The sequence below is a fragment of the Candoia aspera genome, chromosome 8, assembly GCF_035149785.1.
Source record: "Candoia aspera isolate rCanAsp1 chromosome 8, rCanAsp1.hap2, whole genome shotgun sequence".
NCBI classification, from domain to species: Eukaryota; Metazoa; Chordata; class Lepidosauria; order Squamata; family Boidae; genus Candoia; species Candoia aspera.
This window is the reverse complement of record NC_086160.1, coordinates 22,208,035-22,214,710: the sequence shown is the minus strand read 5'-3', so window position 1 is coordinate 22,214,710 and position 6,676 is coordinate 22,208,035.

Genomic DNA, 6,676 nt, shown 5'->3' with positions numbered 1-6,676 from the left:
GTTTTCTATGGTGATTTTGCCCACTGGGAAAAAGATCCTGAAGGGAGGGAAAAGGTTCTTTATGCTTTCCCCTCCCAAGAGAAAGCCTCTTTTATGTCATGAAGCAATTCATTAAGAAAACTAAACTTCAGTAACTTAATGGCTTAAAGAAAAGTATGAATAAAGCATTAGAAAGGAGGGTATTGTGACAAAGAAAAAATGAAGGTGGAAAGAGAGCATGGTTATTTCAACCATGATTATAGGAAAAAAAAAAACTTCCATTCTAGAAAACCAAGAAGCTTTCAATAATTTAATTTCTTCAACTGTTGAACATAGGGACATCAGTTAAAGTCACTTAACTTTATATGCTTAATTTCAGATTAATATCATTCACTGTTACAATGTGGATATCTTTATTTAACAAGACTATGGTTTGCATATTCAGTGCTGTAGAAATATGCTGAGCTGTTTTTCTCTTTGTGATGTATTTAATGGGAATCTCCTGTATTTAGTGATAGATTTTAAGCTGATGAGTTGAACAAACCTAGCTCAAGAAAGATGGCATGTTCTGTATTTTATGAATGATCACTGTTGTTCCTTCTATGGCAGTGTGGATTCACATAATTTCCCCATACCTTTATAACTCATGCACAGTATAGTAGATAAAATACTGCTGAACCTTCAGAGAATCTACTCCGGAGTGTCCTCTCTGTTGAAAAGACTGGGAAGCTGGCTATTCAGAATATGACACTCTGGCAATGGTTTGATTAACTAAGCAATGGAACTGACTATCTAGCCTCAAATTTCTCGCTCCAAGGCCAAGAATATTCACATCTGTTTATTACCTATAAAATAAATGAACCGATCTGCACTGGGAAACACCATCTTCTAAGTAAGAGCAACTTGTGGAGACCTAGATATTATTGAACTATAGTTACCAGCAATCCTTATTGTTGGTTACGGTTGGTGGAACTTATAGCTCAGCAATATCTGGAAAGCAATTAGTTTCACTCCTACTCCTGGCCATTCCTGTCCTAAGCAATCTGAAGTACTTCAGATCTGGTAGATTTAATTCCCATCAGCCCCACCCAGCATGAGAAATGACACATTGGGAAACTCAGAACCCAAACAACAGAACTTGCTTGGCCCAGTTCTAGCTCATTTTTTCTTTTTTCTTTTACTTAAGGGCCATCTCTTTGAGACCATTCTTCTTAGAAGTCTTCATTGTAGCAATTTTCTACATAGTGCATAACCTGGAATCTTCCAGAACAAATCTCTGTCTTTTTGGCTGGGTTGAGTGGATCTCCTGTACGCCATTGTTGATACATATCCATTCATATACTTGCAAAAATATATGGTATAAGTTAAATACAGATCCTTCCCTCAATAACTAAAATCCATGATGTATTGTACAGGAAATTGGAAGATTGTCAAAGAAGCCACAGATATCTTGAGTCTTTGAAAATGCATAATTGCCATTGTCTCAATGGCATAGAGAATACATATGGGCCTCATCTTAAAACTTCAGTTTAGTCCAATGTTGCTAGCACTCAAGGAATCAAGAAGACATTTTATGAATTATACATGTAGCTTCAAGAATTACCACTCATCATTCTTGCTTCATCAGGCGCTTCCTCCTTGATTAGCAAACATCTTCTTCCTACTCTGTGCCTTCTAACAGCAAACAAAGCAATGAATCAGAACTATAGCAGGCAATGAAAGGAGAAAAACAGTTCATAGACTCCCAAATGAAGTGTGTAATTTCAGTATAATAGCAGATGTCAGATCTTTTACAGACAGCAGATAGATGAGTGAATGCTGGAAAAACAGTTCTTCAGAATTAAGCAAAATGCACAGATAGCAACTCTTGGGACTTCCATTAATTAAGCTACTATAAACCAAGTCATGAAACAGAATTCAGATTTTGACATAGGAATTATTGACGTGCTATCTAAGGCAGTTGTGAATGAGGTCACTGGAATGAAAATCTTTAGGGTCTTCTTTTAAAAAGTACTCAGCAACACTTAAAAATATACCACTGGGATTCAAATGGATCCACTCCAATCAGCAGTGAATTAATACATTGGAGCAGGTTTCTGTGTGTGGATCAGGAACTTCACACACTTCATATTTGATGTATTGATGTACATCCTGATCAGAATCCACATATGGATACATATCTGTTCTACCATTTCTAAAGCAGATAGGATAAAAATTACTATTTCAGGCATAGAAGTCACATAAGTCTACATTTTCTTCATGAACTGAATGGGAAGAACTATAAGTAATTCAAACATGTGGCGGGGGGGATTATGAACTACAGCATTCTTGGTGGCAGCAGCAGTTGTTCTGATTGTAACAAAACAGTTGAAAGAGAGTGATATTTTCCTGACCAATACCTTATGTTGTACATTTGTAAACTTGTATGCTGTTGGTTTAATTGCAGCTGCCTTCTCGGATCTCTTTTCTGAGAGTATATTTTAAATTCAGTTGAATTTACTTTAGATAAACAGGTTGGTGCCACTCAGTGTAAATGAACCTTCTCCAACCATGTTGGAGATTAGTTTGGAAAAGTGTGAAATAAAGATGAAAAAGCAAATGGATCAGCATTCTGATCTCACTAGAGGAAAAATGCCATCTTTTAAGAAATAAATATTCTTCTGGAAAAAGCAATTTATATTTCTTTCCCATCCTCACACCCTTGGGATGAATACTGGTAAGGCATGAAAGGTTTTGTTAAGCTATAGTAAATTGTGTATGACAAGATGACCAGGAACAATGGAATACTTAAGTCAAGTGATTTCTCAGTGGGCAGGTGAGTGTTGCCGAAGGGGATAAAGTGAATCAAACACAGAGTTAATTATGCTGTTTCTACTGGGATACACTGGATCAATAGCTGTACAAACATCCCCTTCCATTTTTTTCTGCTCTGAATCTCAAAGTTACTGGAAAATCTGCTGAAAGAAAAAAAGTGCCATGTTCTCATTTCAATAATTCTATCCAACTGATGCAATTGACCATCAGCAAATGAGGTTAAAAAACACAATTAATAATATTTTTGAGGTGCTGTAGAGCTCACCAGCCAACTGGCTTTCTTTGTTACTTTTTGACTTTGTTGTCTCTTTGATGTGCACTATGGTTGAAACAGGAAGCAGTAACACATGGGACAGTACATAAATGATGGCGTAGCTTTCTCAACTTTGCTTTCATCATGACCTTGTTCTCCTACTAATGTTCTCAAAGTAATTATTTAGTACAATCAATAAAATAAAGTGCAACTTCTAAAAATTATACAGGAACACGCTTAAAAGCAGAAACAAATATGCTTAAAACGAAGTGGAAAGTGGAAACCTAAAAATGTGAGAATTTTTTTTTTTTCAGAGGGAAAAGTGTGGGAGGATCCTTCTGACCCTGTTCTATTATGCAAATTACTTTAGGCTATTTATCCCTAATACTTTAGCTGGGAGAAAAAATAATGTGGCTTTTCCAGGATAAACTTTGTGATCAAAGAGAATAAGTCTCCCTTTCCCATAAAGCAAGGTAGATTAGGCAGAGAGATAATGATTGATTAAAGTCACTTTCTAAGCATTTTAAACAAGTGCGGATTTGAATGGTGGTCTTCCCTGTATTTCATCTGACTCTTTATCCTATTTGCCAAATGAAGGCTATTAGCCAGATAACTGAGCATTAATCTCAGCAATTAGTCTGAGCTTTCTTGATGACTTGAAAAAACTGAGCTGCATTCTTAAACCTAGAATACAGTTGATACTTCCAATTATTTGTGTAATGTAGCGAAAGAGTGGAAATGGTAGGTAAGCATCATTACCAGCCTCCTAATTGAAAAGCCCCTGAGAAGCTTTCAGATAACACCAGAGTTCTCTGCAACAAATTTTGCAAAGTGGTGAGGCATATTCCTAAGAACTAAGCAAACAACCTTTAATTTTAAGGGTTGATTTATTCATCCACTCTTGATACTAGTTTCCTAAGGCTTATATATATATTTTTGACACTAGATGGAACCAGATAACCACACTGAGTGAATGCTTTCTGGAATGAAATACCATTGCATCAAAACCCATCATCTAGTTAACAATAATGAACAAAATAATTGAAATAAAGCATTGCTGCTGGAAACCACGATATAGAAATATATGATGGCACCTGATCCATTGCTCACAGTCCTCGTTCTATTCCTTTGGACAGAGATCATCTTGCATCATCCAATCGTTTAAAGAATTTGGTGGAACCCAAGAGGAAATCCTAAATGAAAGGAATCTAGATAATAACAATAATATTCTTGTCAGCTGTCTATACACAAAGCAACTAGTATTCCTTACTCATGGAGAGAATTTATGCTTTTTGAAAGGGTCAGATTGGAAGCAAACTTTTGAAGAAGTACAGGATCCTGAAATGGCCTCATTTTTTAAAAAACCTTGAGAATGTTAAATGCGCTAAATGGCAAACTTTTGAAGACGTACAGGATCCTGAAATGGCCTCCTCCTCATTTTTTAAAAAATCTTGAGAACATTAAATGCACTAAATGGCAATGGGAAGCCAGCCATTGTCTGTTATATTTGTAGAAGGAAGGGGAAAATGAAGTATCTCAAGGAGACTATTTAATGTTGCTGGTTGTCTGTGGCTCATGGAATCCTGGAAAGCAGCGTTGCTGGTAAAGAGGAGTTACTTCCCTCCTTCCTAGTGACCCTGCAGAATGGTGCCTAATCCTCTTCTTTAACCCTAACACCCTTTTGTGTGCTGTTTTATGTCCATAATAAAATCTATATTACTTTAAGCATTTTTGTGCAAATGCATGCCTTAGGGGACTTATACAGCAACATGCCTTGGATGGCCTTGGCTTTTCCAGACTGGCTACCAGATATTTGTGCTGCTAAAATCCAGACAATCACTCAATGACAGCAAAAATAAAAGTTTTCTCTATCCCTTTTGCTGCCATTGAGTCCAGATTTTTGCAGCCCAGATTAGCCTAGCCCTAAGATACTGGGCCTGTGGTATCCTTGTGATTCTTAGCAGAAACATAAAGGCCTTTTTTATTGTTATTATTATCAGAATGTTTCTTGAGTGCAAAGCAGAATAAGGATGTTATGTTTTTAGTTCTACAGGGCTTAGGAACCAGGTACCTGAAGAAATATTTGTTTCCATACAGGCCCACAACTTGGGTCTGTGTCACCCGGGGCAAACATGGATTCTGCACCCATTTTGGTGCCTCCCCCAGCAAAGTGCCCGGGGCACAGGCCCCGCTTGCCCCCCCCCCCCCAGTTGTGGCCCTGGTTTTCATATCAGGCTTCTTATGCATTGAGGTGTGAGAGCCAGTTTGGTGTAATGGTTAAGGCACCAGGCTAGAAACTGGGAAACCATGAGTTCCAGTCCCGCTTTATGCATAAATCGAGCTGGGTGATCTTGGGCCAGTCACTCTCTCTCAGCCCTAGAAAGCAGGCAATGGCAAACCACTTCCAAAAAACCTTCCTAAGAAAGCTGCAGTGGCTTGTCCAGGCAGTTGCCCGGAATCAACACTGAGTTGAAGGCATGCGCCCCCCGCCAAAAAAAGTGTGAGGTTATACAGATGCCACTTGTATCTAAGTAAGGCAGGCAGCAAACCCAAAGGCCTTCTTGGCTATGCATATTAGAGAGACACAAATGCATGAAATGAATTGGGAGAAAACCAATGCTTTTTCCATGTGCATTTTTGACCACAGCAGACTTCATTCATTGCTGAATGATAAAAGTTGCATATCTGCCCCCACAAAAATTAATGGTGAATTTCTTTTAATTCCTATTAAAGGTATGTTTTTAAAAAAATCACTTAGGGTTACATTTATAACCACTGAAAACGCTCATTCGTTTTTGAACTGAAATAAATTAGAATTATTAAATGGGTTATGGGCTTTTCTGCATACCCCAAGCAAGATGGGAAGAAAGCACATCACTTCACTGCTCCTGCAGGCCATGGCTTGCCTTGTTCCAAAATCATGCCAGCAAAGTTGTTCCCTCACATGAAACTGGGACTGTGGTTGTTGGAGGCTCATGTGAGGGAAAACAGAGACCAGGGTGGGTGCAGGGAAGGCAAAGGATCCCTGTAGTTTTTTCTCCTTTCTAGTAAGCTCTGCACTTGCTGGGGAGGATAAAAAACTAAGCAGCGAAGATTCTTTCTCTCAGCCACAGCAAAAATGGCCCCAGAGGGACTCTGCAATGTGTATCGGTTATCCTAAATTTCCATAAGATTGAGACAAGGAGGAAGAACATGTGGAAAAATAAAATAATAATATGACAACAATGTTAGATAATATAGTAAATACTATTATATTACTTCTCTCATGAATAGTTAAAGCAAACCAATGTTGAACCCAAGTTTGATAAAAATGTAACTTCATTTTTTATTATATAGCTGGAAAAAACAATTCTCCATGCAAATTTAACATGGCAGCAAAAAGAAATGAACAAATAATAGAAAGAGAGTATGGTAATGAATCTTAGGGAGTAGGAAGGCAAGAAGGAGGAGATGGATTTTTTTGGGCTGTGAATTACAAATTAGCAAAAGCTGAAATGATAACAAACCTATTGAAATGTAAATGAGCTCATTATTAGTATCTACCAGCTTTCAACCAAATTTAGAACCCTAGAAAAAAGGATGGTATGTACTAAAGTTACAGAAAGAATGAAGTCTATAATTATTTTCATT